The following is a 1,175-nucleotide window of genomic DNA, read 5'->3' as shown; positions in this document are numbered from 1 at the left end:
TTGTGGGCTTTGTGCACAGTCTTGTTGTAGTTAAGCCTTGATTGTTGTAGGTATCACTGGGAGGAATTGACCTCCAGGCTAATTGGCTGTGAGAATCAGCTGTGTCTGCAGTGGGAGAACTTCTGTGCTGGAGACACCCTTCTGGGGAAAGACTTGCTTCAGTGGGGCTTTGGTGCTCACTGATTCTGCCCTCTTAGTTTGTCCCTTACGGATCTGAGGAGTTGTAATCTGGATGGTTCCACTTTGACCACTGGGTACACTGGCTCTTGGATCTCTAAGGAAGTACTAATTTAGCCTCTTCCTGAGGCTACCCAGCAGGAGCCCAGCTGTGAAGCAATACAAGCTGCTGTGGGGCCTTGGGCCTTCTTTTGGATGCTCTGGGTCTCTCTGACCTAGCTGCAGTTAGTTAGAAAATTTTAGATTGCAAAGGGCCAGGCCTTTCATATGCAAAAGCCTCTGGGCACAGCTTGGGTGGGGTGGGGTCTCAGAGAATCAACAGGGTGGAGCAAACAGCTATGGCTGATCCTCAGCCCTGCCTTAGAGGCCCCGGGTGTCAGTGTCCCAGTAATCGCTGCAAGCACCTCTGAGAGAAAGCCACCCTTAAGTTCTGCCCAATGCCAGACAGTCCAGTTTCTCCCCGTATGAGTCTGGGTCCCCAGAGACTCGCCTGGAACTGGCGTTCAGAGCAGTTGGGAGCTTGTGACTCCCTCCCGATTGAAAAAGACAACCATGTCCTCAGTTTCCAGCCCTTTCCACACGCACCTCTGTACCTCTGCACTTTACTTCTGTACCTCCTCTGAGTCTCTGTGTGCTTTTCTCTTTCCTTCCAGTTGTAGAATTTCCACTCAGCCAGCCTTCCTGTGGTTCTGGATGATGTCCATTTTGTCTTTTAGTTGTATTTTTGAAGTGGCTGTGCGAGGCAGCAATTTTAGGTGTTTACCTATGCCGCCATCTTGGTTTCTCCACCTTTTAGTTATATTTTTGAAGTGGTTGTGCGAGGCAGCAATTTCTGGTCTTTACCTATGCCACCATCTTGGTTTTTCTCCTGGATGTTCTTTTTTTAATAGCATACTCTTCTTGTTTCATGTGTGAAATCTTTTTTTTTAATTAAATATTTATTGTTCAGATTATTACATTTGTTCCTCTTTTTCCCCCATACCTTCCCTACTCCCAGT

The sequence above is a fragment of the Myotis davidii genome, unplaced genomic scaffold (assembly GCF_000327345.1).
Source record: "Myotis davidii unplaced genomic scaffold, ASM32734v1 scaffold509, whole genome shotgun sequence".
NCBI classification, from domain to species: Eukaryota; Metazoa; Chordata; class Mammalia; order Chiroptera; family Vespertilionidae; genus Myotis; species Myotis davidii.
Note: the sequence above shows the minus strand (reverse complement) of the source record.